The 13,450-nt window shown below is 34.2% G+C and overlaps 1 protein-coding gene across 1 annotated transcript in view; it reads left to right on the forward strand.

Annotated features, from left to right (window-relative positions):
* Positions 1 to 642: 642 nt before the first annotated feature.
* The window catches only part of KCNN2 (potassium calcium-activated channel subfamily N member 2), a 316,641-nt gene continuing 303,833 nt past the window's right edge, over positions 643 to 13,450 (forward strand). The window contains exon 1 of the mRNA XM_007192113.2: positions 643 to 697. The gene's annotated coding sequence lies outside the window, so the exon portion shown is untranslated. The remainder of the gene's footprint in view (positions 698 to 13,450) is intronic.

Below are 13,450 nucleotides of genomic sequence, written 5' to 3' on the forward strand. Positions count from 1 at the left end.
TTCTAACCTATACCCAATATATGTTCCAAAAATAAGAAATATAGCCATGGGAAAGAGTCTAGATTTGAAGAAATGAGAGAGTGTCTTCTGAGTTGAAGAAAGACATAGATCCTCAAATAGATAGTGACCTAAGTGGTAAATATGAGAAATAAAAATTCAGTCCTATATACACTATAGTGATACCACCACCCTGTACGACACTTTTGCATGAAATAGAAAGCAGTACCTTCTGGCAGGTGCTGTCCATTAATTTCATGATTTGGGTGAGTAGCTCATGGCCTAGTTTTTGCCTCCACTTGCTCCCTTAGCCACATTCCTCTGTGCAGGGCAAGAATTATAGAACTGTACATGGTATGACAGTAGGTGAAAAATAGAAGAATCTAATTAAAAGTTGTTTTATAGATTTCCTACAAAGTAGCAACACTTACGCTGACTGTAGTGTTTTTCTCCATATGTGTGTGATAATGCATGGTAGAAGGCAATAGAATAAACTCTTTAAATGTGGAGGAAAAAGGATTCACACCCTGAGGCACTATACAGCACTAAATTATCCTTCAAGAGTAAGGATGAAATAGTTTTGGACAAAATCTAATAGAATTTACCTCTTACAGATTCTTGCTGAGAGAACTACAAAAGGATGGATTCCAACAAGAGAAAAAGTGAATCTAAGGAATGGAGTGGGATATAAGTAATAGCGGTGAGTACAAAATAGTAGTAAAATGTGTGCATTTAATTCTAATGTAACACACAGTGATTTTATAGAAAAAAGAATGTTAAACTTAGGTCAGCTGAATTTACTTCAGTTGGACACTACTCTCTGCCTATGGTTTCAACGATTTTCAATATAGTGGCTCGCTCATTTTCAACAATTAAGTGTCCATTTCTCCTGCTAGCTGACTCCCACTACACTAAGAAAAGGTAAATAGTTGATATTTCAATAATATGAGGGAAAAAAACAAAGTATTTTTCTTTGTAACCCCTGAGTAAGCTCACCTAGTGCTTATAAAAGTGCCTATCATGTAAAAGGTACTCAAAAATATTGATTGAATGAATAAATGTATTCTCCCTTATATTTTAAGAATAGTTTCCATCACTTAGTAAGATTAGTTATTGGCACAGAGATTCATATCCTTGGTTTGTTTTTCTCAAAAAACAGTGATAAAAATCACTGTGATTTAAAACATGTTACAAAGTCTACATTTTTACGAACTTATGGCAAGCTTCAAAGAATAATTTTGGGGGAGACGGTTTTCTGGGTGTTCTCTTTTAGGTCTTGAATAGGTTAATCTTAGGTTAAAAATATAGTTGTTTTTTTAAATTTAATTTATTTATTTTATACAGCAAGTTCTTATTAGTTATCTATTTTATACATGTTAGTATATGTATGTCAATCCCAATCTCCCAATTCATCTCACCACCACCACCACATTTGAGCAACAAAGAAGACTGGTTCTTGGTTGGAAAGGAGATACGTGTTTTTAAAGTTCTTCATGAAGTATTCTTTCATAATATGTCACCCAGTTATTTTTATCTGGAACAGGCAGACAAGCTTCTCACCCTCATCCCAGAAGCAATTTCTGTGTCCAGGCTGCGTTGCTGCCCTAGTATTCATTTAGGGCAATCTCAAAGATGGCCTGGCAGCTCCAGCCTGGTGGTAAAATCATCATCTTGGCAGAGTACTGGTCGTTTTCTTACACTCTTGCTCCATACCCAGCTTGCCAGCCAGTAGTTGGGTACCTTTAAGGCACCAGCACTAATAGTCAAGGTTCCTCACCTAATTTTCTGATTACCTTAGAAAGAAATGGCTTTTGTCCATATTCTCATGGCCGCCAAGCTATGTGAGACATTTACGTTAAAAGCCAGACTTTTCATGAAGCAGGTGGTTCAAGTCCCAAAATGTGCATGTTTTGGTATTTCTTGGTGAGTCAGCTATGAAAAAGTCCGGGTCTTGTATATGTTGTGTTGTTGTTTCATCTGGAGTTTTTGATTCTTAAAACCGGTAATGTGGCTGCCTGCTGAGGTGGAGCTGCCACAGAGAGTATGTATTTGGACTCAACTATTTAACCACTTAGGGCATCAGGATGAAAGCCACAGCTCATAATCCACATTGAAGTCTCTTCTGCTTTCATGCCTTCCGTCCTTCTGACTACTAACAACTAGCTAGCATCCATGGATCTTTACAAAACTAAAACATAAACCTAATAAATATCTAATCAGTTTTTGCTCTCTTTTGCTCCCTATTTAAAAGAAAATTTATAATTTAGATCAAGAGTTAAAGAAATATAAATACAATTCAACTGATAGCATCCATTTCATATTAACCCTTTCCCAGTCTTGGATAGAAAAGTACCCTGATTTATTGGAATAAAAAGGTTTCCAAAGACATATAGTGAGGAGTTTGGTGCTTTGGGGCTTCAGAAAAGCTTGTTTAGAGAAAAATTTTATGGAAATGCTTTTATTTACCCTTTCAAACTCATTTCTTTGAAATTATTAGAGAGAGGGGACCATGTCCATTTTCCTTTAACTGTATTTTTCAATGTTTCAATAAGCATATAGTATATATTTTTCACATGTAATAAAATTAATGGTTATTTTGACAGTAAGACAGAAGGCTCACTGAGCATCTGAAAACATCCATGATAGGTAGGGAAGTATATTATTGAGTCCACGTAGTTGGTAGAAACCAGAGTAATTTTAACAAGAGAATTTAATATAAAGAATGGTCATCCAGGAATTAGACATCTGATAAAGGGAACACTAAGGTTTCACAGACCGTCCCTAGAACTGAGAAAATTAAGGGAAGAGATTAGGATTATCAAAAATTTAGAATCTTGGCTGAGGGACTCACAGAGCTTGGGCTCAGACTTCTGAGGAGAGGGTGTGGCTGAGCCGAGTTAGTGCCTCAGGAATGCCACAGAGATGCTACACGGGACTGGGAACCAGACTTTTAAGGAGTGGGTACCAACTGGCTGCAGATGGGGCCAGTGAGAAGCCACAGTGATGTTGGCTCTGCCAGTGTTGGAAAAAATGCAACTGGAATCAGCTGCACTTACTGGAATAACCAGCCACTGCCAGGTGTATCTTTGTTGGATGGTGATGAACGTAACAGGAATCAAAACAGGAAGAGGAAAAAACCTAGAAGGACAGTATCCTTTTTCTCTTCTGTTGTCTACTCTCTCTCTAGTGCCCCCTGTTGTCAGAGCCTAATGGCGATCCCGCTAGCCAAAGAGAAATGGTTTGCAGAGTCCCACCCCCGGAATCACAAAAAGTGAAGAATAGAAGAGTGGATTTGAAGCTAAGAGATGATAGTTTACTAATGAGCACAGGAGAAAATAAAATAAAACTGACTTGTCTTGCTTGCCATCTATATGATTATTTCATGAAAAATAAGTTTAATACTTTTAGCCTTCATATTTTAGGGAAAAATAATCATTTTTGAGAAAGTATTTTTCTTGCTCAATTAACTTAATGGAGTCTGCAAAGAAATTACTTGGATAAAGATGGTTGGCTCAACATATGCACGTGCTTTCCCACATTTCTTAAAAGAGCTGAAGAGGTATTTTTAAAACTAATCTTAATTATGTTAAAAAATAATAATTCACGACAGAAAGAAAGCAGAGGGGGAAAAAAGAAAGCTGATGAATTTGAAAAGGCACATCAACGAAGAAAGCAGGATAATGTCACTGCAGATGTGGGAGTGTTTCTCAGGGAGCTGCAACCTAAAAATCAATGAATATGAGAAGCAGATAAGGTTTCTGGGACATTGGGATGAGTAATAGGGTAATTTCTTTATGAGGAGGAAAACCAGTCAGTCCCCTCCTTTTATCTCCAAAGGTGCTGAGCAGTGGGCAAAAGGAGTTTGCTGTCAAGATAAAGTGGTGTGTGTAGGCTGTGAGGCCAGAGAGGGAGTCCCTTGCATGGCTAGTGACCCCTGGAAGGGGCATAGAGTCAGAGAGTAGAAGACCAGCTACAAACTCACCTACAAAACATGCCCTGCCCTTTTCCCACAAACACCTGAGGTAACTATCTAAGAAAGGAACAGGTCAAACAGTGACTCTGGAATACAAAGATGAAGAGACAGCCAAGAATTGCATGAGGAAATCTGTCACTATGGAAGAGTCACCAAATTCACCAAATAGATGACTTTACACCTGAAAATTTAGTTATTTGAATAAACAAAAGTTAAACTATAGTCATTATTAAAGATATGGTATAACATCTATTTTTTAATTTGAAACATTTACTATAGATATTCCAAAATATGAACAAAGTATAAGCATATGTATATCGACTCATCCATTCCAGGAAGAATTGTAAAAAGGCTTTGGGTTACAAGCAGATACACCTGTGTTTGAACTCTGACTGCCCATTAATATATGTATGATATTAAAATCTTGAAAATGACAGTCTGTTATAACATCTATTTGTAAAAAGCCATTATCGGAAGAAAAATGATTATCTTGGTAATTATAAATCATTGGTAATTTTAAAATAAACTTAATTGTTTTGTAAAACAGTAATTCATGACAGAAAGCAGATGGGGAAAAAAGGAAGCAGATGAATTTAATTCATACAGAACAACATGAATCAACAACAGTATTTATACCAATATAAATATCTTGGTAGAAATTTTAAGATCTCATTAGTTAGCTTAAAGGCAGAATAGACACAGCTAAAGAATGAATTAATATTGGGGTACTTGTATCATTACATAAATTAGAGTTTTCTTTTTTTCCAGATATATGCCCAGGAATGGGATTACAGGATCATATAGTAACTCTGTTTTTAGTTTTTTTTCCTCCATTTAAGAAACCTCCATAACTGTTCTCCATGGTGGCTGTAGCAATTTACATTCCCATCAACAGTGTAGGAGGGTTCCCTTTTCTCCACACCCTCTCCAGCATTTATTATTTGTAGACTTTTTGGTCATAACCATTCTGACTAGTGTGAGGTGATACCTCATTGTGGTTTTGATTTGCATTTCTCTAATAATGAGTGCTGTTGAGCATCTTTTCATGTGGCTGTTGGCCATCTGTATATCTTCTTTGGAGAAATGTCTATTCAGGTCTTCTGCCCATTTTTTGATTGAGTTGTTTTTTTGATATTGAGTTGTAAGAGCTGATTGTATATTTTGGATATTGACCCCTTGTTGGTTGCAACTTTTGCAAATATTTTCTTCCATTCCATAGGTTATTTTTTCATTTTGCTGATGGTTTCCTTTGCTGTGCAGAAGCTTTTAAGTTGATTAGGTCCTATTTGTTTATTTTTGATTTTATTTCTTTTACCTTGGGAGATAGATCTAAGAAGATATTGCTATAGTTTATGTCCAAGAATGTTTTGCCTATGTTCTCTTCTAGGAGTTTTATGGTGTCATGTCTTATATTTAGATCATTTCGAGTTTATTTTTGTATATAGTGTGAGGGAGTGTTCCAGTTTCATTGATTTACATGTAGCTGTTGAGCTTTCCCAGCACCACTTGTTGAAGAGACTGTCTTTTCTCCATTGTATAGTCTTGCCTCCTTTGTCATAGATTAATTGAATGTAGGTATGTGGGTTTATTTCTGGGCCCTCTATTCTGTTCCATTGATCTATATGTCTGCTTTTGTGCCAGCACCATGCTGTTTTGATTCCTGTAGCTTTGTAGTATTGTCTGAAGTCTGGGAGGGTCATGCCTCCAGCTTTGTTCTTTTCCCTCAGGATTGCTTTTCCAATTCTTGGTCTTTGGTGGTTGCATATAAATGCTAGGATAATTTGTTCTAGTTCTGTGAAAAATGTCATGGGTAATTTGATAATGATTGCATTAAATATGTAGATTGCTTTGGTAGTATGGCCATTTTAACAATATTAATTCTTCCAGTCTAAGAGCATGGGATATCTTTCCATTTCTTTGAATCATCTTCAGTTTCCTTTATCAGTGTTTTATAGTTCTCAGCATGTAAGTCTTTCACCCCTTTGGTCAGGTTTATTTCTAGGTATTTTATTTTTTGATGAAATTTTGTAAGGTTTTTTTTTTTTTACTTTCTCTTTCTGATATTTCATTGAAATCTGCTGCATTTTTTTTTTTTACTGTCTCTTTCTGATATTTCCAAGAAATCTGTTGCATTTCATTAGTGTAAAGAAATGCAGCAGATTTCTGTATGTTAAGTTTGTATCTTGCTACCTTACTGAGTTCATTTATCAGTTCAAGTAGTTTATGCCCAATGCTCACAGCAGCACCACTTACAGTAGCCAAGACATGGAAGCACCCTGAGTGTCCATCGGCAGATGAATGAATAAAGAAGACATGGTATAAACACACACACACACACACACACACACACACACACAGTGGAATATTACTCAGCCATAAAAAAATGAAATAATGCCATTTACAGCAACATGGATGGACCTAGAGATTATCATACTAAGTGAAGTAAGTCAGACAGAGAAAGACAGATATCATATGATATCACTTGTATGTGGAATCCAAAAAAAAATGATACAAACAAACTTATTTACAACAGAAATAGATTCACAGACATAGAAAACAAACATAGTTATGAAAGGGGAAAGGGGGAAGGAATAAATTAGGAGTTTGAAATTAACATACACACCCTACTATATATAAAATGGATAAACAATGAGGACCTACTGTGTAGCACAGGGAACTATATTCAACTATATTCAGTAACTTGTAGTAACCTATAATGGAATAGAATCTGAAAAAGAACATATATATGTTATATCTATATATAACATATATATATGTATAATTGAATCACTTCACTGTACACCTGAAACTAACACAACATTGTAAATCAACTATACTTCAATAAAAAACGACATAAATAGAACAGCATGAATCAACAACAGTATCTATACCAGTATAAATATCTTGGTAGAAATTTAAAGATCTCATTAGTCAGCTTAAAGGCAGAATAGACACAGCTAAAGAATGAATTAACAAGTCAAGGTTTTCTTCAGCATAGAGAAAAAACAGATTAGAATGACAAAAAAATGTATGTTATATGGAAAATGGTCCAGAATGTACAATATATTTGTTTTCCAAGCATTCCAAGCACATAAAAAAGAGAGGGTGAAATGGAAGAAATAATCAAAGAAATTATTTATAAAACATTTTCAACATGAAGTATAATACTAATTGAAAGGGACCACCAAGCTGCAGGTAGATGAAATAATAAAAGACACATAATTTGTCTATTGTGTTCACTATCACACCCTTAGACGATTAAACAAGTGCTTGGCACATAGTAGGTGCTCAGAAAATATTTATCAAAAAATATTTATCAAATGAATGAATGAATCTAAACATAAAATGGTAAATTTTGAGAACACCAAGATTAAAGAAAAAAAAATCCCAAATGTCTACAAAGGAAAAAAAACGTGAATTAGATTTTCATTAGACGTAATGAGAAATACTAAGTGGGGCAAAATTTCATATTCTGAGGGAAATTGATTTTGAAACTAAAATCTTATAGCTGGCCACATTAACGTTTAAGTGTGAGTATAAAATAAGACATTTACAAGTACGCTAAGACTCAGAAATACACTAATCTACAGATCCTCTGTGAAGTATTTAAGTTTGTGCTCTAGCAAAACAAAAATGAATTGAAGAAGGACATAGACTGGGGAGCAAATGAACCAGGAAAGCTTGTAGTGAAGTTCATTTAATTATGCTTCATTGAAAAAATAACAATCTGGGACTAAAATTCCCAAAGATATCAACAGAAGAAATAGTTGGTCAGAGCTGGGAGAGGGTTGAGTGGGGATTACTGGATAGGAGGAAGAAAAAAATTCCTGTTCAGTAGGTAAGTATACCAATACATTTTTAATTTTAGAAAATTGTAAAATGTTTTAACATAGATGAAGTGTCCTTAAAATTCAGAGTATATAAGAATCTTTTAGAGTGTTTCATTTTAAAAAATGTTGGGTCAAATTATACGAGCATTCTTTTTTTTTCTTTTATTTATTGGAGTATAATTGCTTAACAGTGTTGCGTTAGTTTCTGCTGTACAATAAAGTGAATCAGCTATATGTGTACATGTATCCCCTCCCTCTTGGACCTCCCTCCCCCCTCCCCCCATCCCACCCATCTAGGTCATCACAGAGCACTGAGCTGAGCTCCCTGTGCTATACAGCACGTTCCCACTAGCTATCTATTTGTACATATGTCAAACCTAGTCTCCCAATTCATCCCACTCTCCCCTTCCCCCACTGTGTCCACACGTCCGTTCTCTACGTCTGCGTCTCTATTCCTGCCCTGCAAATAGGTTCATCTGTGCCATTTTTCTAGATTCCACATATATGTGTTAATATATGATACTTGTTTTTCTCTTTCTGACTTACTTCACTCTGTATGACAAACTCTAGGTCCATCCACATCTCTACAAATGACTCAGTTTTGTTCCTTTTTATGGCTGAGCTCCTTTTATAATATTCCATTATATATATGTACCACATCTTCTTTACCCATTTTTCTGTCAATGGACAATTAGGTTATTTCCATGTCCTGGCTATTGTAAATAGTGCTGCAATGAACATTGGGGTACATGTGACTTTTTGAATTATGGTCTTCTCAGGGTATATGATATGCCCAGTGGTGGGATTGCTGGGTCATATGGTAGTTCTATGTTTAGTTTTTTAAGGAACCTCCATACTGTTCTCCACAGTGGCTGTATCAATTTACATTCCCACCATAGATACTGTCAAATTCTCTAGAGTAAAGTTTACCAATTTATACTGTGTCAACAGTATTTAAAAGTGCTTATTTCCTGTACCTTCACAACACTGGATATAATCAAATGGCTTTTTCCTCAATCTGATTATATTTTGCAACTTGGTCTTTATTAGAGCAATGTATTATGGTTATCCCTTGAGATCCATAAAGAGAGAGATCTAACTCATTCTTTTAAATAGCTGTATAATGTTTCATAGTAGTTGGTACTTATTAAGATTATGCCTGTTTTGTTCTTGTTGCTGTTGTTAATAACAAATATCCTTCAACAATTAGTTTTGTGTAGGGGAAGGTTGCAAGGTCAAAAGCGAGTATCTAATTTTAGCAGACACTCTTGGATTTCTTTTACTTTAAACTTTTCCTTTTCCTGACCACTCAATCCAAAACACTGTTTTAATTCACTCAAACTTCTTACTTCTCTCTGAAAAGTTTTGTTCATTTATTTGTTTTCCTGATATTTTACTCTGTTTACTTCTAGAATGTAAGCCCTTTTAGGTGGGGACTTTGTCTAGCTTGCTATATGTCCAGTGTTTATAGCAGTCAGTAAGTTATTGAATGAATGAATGAATGCAAGTGTGAATGATAAACATACAGTGTCTTCCTACTTCCTTGCTTTTGTTCCTGCTATTCCCTCTGCTGAAAATATTTTTACCTGTCAAATTGTACTTACTTTTCAAGACCAAGTTCCAATGCTTCCTAATTCATGAAGCATCCTTTAATCTTCTTCCCTCAGAAGTGACTTTCTCTCTACTCCTGCTTCTGCAGTAGTTTGTACTACAGTCCTCACACTTACTTCATTCTGGCTTCTATCATAACAGCATCATTAGCTGTCCGTACAGCTGTCTTCTCAGTGGGTCATAAACTCCTGAGGGCAGAGACCATGCCCATTCATCTTTCTGTTTTCCAGAACTCTGATCATTGTACCTTGCACTTGACAGAATTTTTAATTTAATTAAAGTATTACCGTAAGTACCTTAATGCTTTTATAGGCTTAGTAGAAAAATATTCAAATTTGGAACCAGAAAATAAAAAGAGTATAAAACTTAGTTCTTTCACTCTTAGCTGTATAATACTCTGTTTGGATTAACCTCCACATACCTCTTTCCCTTTTGTAAATGAGGATTATAATCCCTAACTTGCAAGGTTACATGTGAAGAGTAAATATAAAACATGTAAATGTGAGGTACACATGAGGGTATATATGAAGCATAGTTCTTGGAACACAGTAGATGGGTATTTGTTGATTTTTCATTCTCTCAGTAAACATTGAGTGCTTGCTCTGTGCCAGACAATTATGACGATGATTATGATGAAAAAGTCCCAAGCCTTAGAATTTTCATTGATAGATGTTTGTAATTTGGGGAAGGATAAAAACAAGGATAAAAAATAAGCATTTTCCTTTAAGTGATTAAGAGGTTTGAAGCTCAGGTACACACTATGTTGGAGCAAAAGACATCTCCAGTCTTAAGATTTCTTTTTAATTTATTTGAGATCAAATTCTATTTCATTAAAAAATTATTAAACATAGAGTCTCCTCTTGATTTAAACCTCAAAATAAATTGAAGAATATATGAATTACTTTTGAGGTCTTGTTAGGTGAAGTAAGCAAAATCTATTTATATAAAGTTTATTAGCATGTGGAGTACAAGAGAAAATCTTGAATATTGCATTTACCAAAACAGTATAATAAAACTAAATTTAGTGACTGCATTTCAGATTTTAAAAATGTTGTCAACCAAACTCATTTAAAAAGCAGTCAGCTTAAAATGTATAAACTTTAACTGTGTATCTAATTACTTGAAATAAAATCATGGTGTTGTATTCTGCTTCTTAGGTAGAATGTTTTCTTTTAACAAAACATAGACCAAATAGCAGTATAATGTCTGAAATTTAAGTTTTGGTAATTTACTCTATGGTGCTCCATTTCTGTTATGTAAAATGAGCTTTCTTCTTACTCAGCTCCTTACTTGGAAAGTGTATAGTCATGATTTTTCACACTGTGTCTTCTTCATTATTTAATTAGGGGCTCAGAAATTTCAGAATGTTGTCAATCATATAGAAGAAAAAAGTGATTTGGGGGTTTATGTAGTTTAAGCTTTATATTATGACTTTCTCTTTTGACACATAAAATCTGTCATTTATATTTTCTCTTTATAAGTATTATGATTTTTTTACTTTAAAAAATAAAAGACAGTAACAGCAAAAAACATTATAATTTATATCATAATAAATATTCATGGCATACTGCCTAATGCCCCTAATATTTAAAAAACATTAGAATAGATTATTTCTGAATATAACAATTAAAATAGCTCAAAGAGAAATTAATTTGATTTCCTTAATTATTTCAATTATTACAATTATTATTTAATTAGTTTAATTAAATAATAGAAAAGGTAAATCTTCAAAAATATAAGGTTGCCTAGAAGTAAAAAAAAAAATTCACTGATCCCTTTTCAGTACTTCAGATAAAGCTGTTTTCCTTTATATTACTCAGTGTTCATTTTCACAAGGATTCATAACAATAATGATTTCTTTTTAGAATTTTGATTCCTGGAAAATGTGAACTACTTGCTTGTTTTCTTCTCTCATCTACTAAGATTTCTGCCATCACTTTTTGCATTTCCTTTTTAGCTTTTGTTGTCTAGGAGCTCTCCACTGAACTTACTATTCAAACACAGCAATTATATTCTCACTGACATAGTTACCTCCTCCTTTTTCCTAAAAGGCCCTTGCTTTTTATCTTTATGTTAATTTCCTAGTGTACTCATGCATTTCACATGTAAATTTCTGAAATTCTTTCAAATGTTATAAATTCTTAAAAGGCTTTTCCTTAAAAATTCTATTTGTGATTACTTGATGTAGCAGATGAAGAAATGGAAGTGACAGTTAAATCTCTCTCTCCACACACACACACACACACACACACACGCACGCACACACACAGAGTTTTTATTAAACAAAGCAAAGATAACCTTGTTTAGGTTTACTCACTGGAAAAAAAAATTATTATTGTGGTGCTAGTGAGAAAAATGGAAGCAACTGGATCTTTGAAAACATTTGGTGGTCTGGGGAAGATGGGACAGAGAGAAATAAGTCTCCATTTTAAAGCCAGAGACAAAGGGGGAGAGTAAAGGCTGAAAGAGGACTGAGTCCCGGGAATAAACTTGAGCTTGCACTGAGTACATCATCACACCTGGAGCACACCTCACAAATTTTTTCTCTTTTTACTTGCGTTGAATACCAGGTATTTTAGATAGATATACCACATAGACTTCTGTTAAAGTCTATCTGTTAAAACAAATAGACTTAAAAGTGAAAAATATCTCAAACACAGTAGAAGTTAAAAGTTAAGATATTGTGTTTCTTTTGAGATCGATTGGCAGTTAATTTTGTCCTTTAAATGTATTTACCAACAGAATTATGAAAGGTAAATTTAACACTAAAGTAGGATTCTTCATGTCCAAGGGATATTGACAAAGGTAGACCCAAGGATTGGTGGTGTCCTTATTTTAAATTTACCTGGAGAAACTGGTTTATTCTTTGATTTTCAGTCTCTTATTACATACGTGATAGATGACATTATGATCAATTCTGCTGACAGTGACCCCCAGGGTCACATTTATTAGCCTTCTACTTCTAGTGTTTTTCTAATCCAAGTGTAAATTAAGTTTGCCAGTTATGGTTTAAAAACTGTGACAGCTAATTAAGAGAAAATTTAGGTTGAGTTGATTGGCTGAATTTTGTGCCATAGGCAAGGTGATATAGGTGATATAGTTGATATAGGTGATATAGGTGATATAGGTGAAATAGGCAAGGTGAATCCTCCAGAGCCCTGTTCATCACTGGATGACTTAATCACTTATCCTATTCTCTGATTTCTACCTTCCCATGAAACTCCTTGTTTTTCTGTTAAACTCTTCTACTTGGCATTAGGCTGTTACAGGTACACAGATCCGTAGGATAATTGGATTCAAGACTACTAGCATCTGAATTGGCCAAAATATGTTTAAATGAATTGAATTCAAAGTATTGAATTCAGTTAAAAAACATAATTCTATTCCACTGATTTCATTTTTTTTTTTTTTTTTTTTTACTTTTAAGACTTGTACTGATATCCCGATGATAAGTAATGTTGCAAAAATTGTGAGAGTCCCACTAACTTTACATGCCACTGAGAATAGCTGTGATTTGGCCACACTTTCCGTTGTTTTGAGTTGAAATAGAACATGGCACATTGGAGTAAATTTTTAAGGTAAAAGGCTCCATGGAATAGAGAACTGATGGTCTTGCCTGAATTGGAAACAGAACACACGTCATCAATCCTATCTACTCTGCAGTTATTACATTAAATTTAATTCTAAATTAGTGTTATAAAAATGTATAAAATTAATGGTCCATCTTAAATCATGCAGTATTTCCTTCTCTTCCTTTATAAATTATTAAAAATTTCATTAAAAAAAGAAAACTAAATAGTCACTGGTAACCATTAATAATCTTTCCAAATTTGCATATTGCCTTCCAATCTGTCCCCTTGTACTCCCGGCTTGTAACTTCCTGTTTACAGCAGGCCTTGTTATGTATTCATGAGGATGCATAACTATATTCACGATAAGGAATACATCACAATAAATCAGGATTAACTAAAATTTTCTCATATCTTCTTTATTTATCTTTAGATGATCTTGTTTGTTGAAGTTTTTAATAAAGAATTCC

Source organism: Balaenoptera acutorostrata, chromosome 2 (genome assembly GCF_949987535.1).
Source record: "Balaenoptera acutorostrata chromosome 2, mBalAcu1.1, whole genome shotgun sequence".
Taxonomy (NCBI): Eukaryota; Metazoa; Chordata; class Mammalia; order Artiodactyla; family Balaenopteridae; genus Balaenoptera; species Balaenoptera acutorostrata.